Below are 239 nucleotides of genomic sequence, written 5' to 3'. Positions count from 1 at the left end.
CACGGGGGGGGGGGGAGAAAAAGAAAAGGGAGGGGGGGGGAAACCCACCAAACCAACAACCTGATCCCTTGGCTATGTGCAAAGCTTGACAAACTTAACGGAAAAGTGAATACTTGGGGAAGGCCGGGAGGGTTTGGAGAGCAGAGATTGTTTCCCTGACTGAGGGGAAGGTACCGCGGGAAGGAGCCAGGGAAGGATGGCGGGGGGTGGCCGCTCCTCTCCCCGGTTGCTGACTAAAC

Source organism: Antrostomus carolinensis, unplaced genomic scaffold (genome assembly GCF_000700745.2).
Source record: "Antrostomus carolinensis isolate BGI_N321 unplaced genomic scaffold, ASM70074v2 scaffold33465, whole genome shotgun sequence".
NCBI lineage: Eukaryota > Metazoa > Chordata > Aves > Caprimulgiformes > Caprimulgidae > Antrostomus > Antrostomus carolinensis.
The sequence above is the reverse complement of the archived record's forward strand: the minus strand, read 5'-3'. Positions refer to the sequence as shown.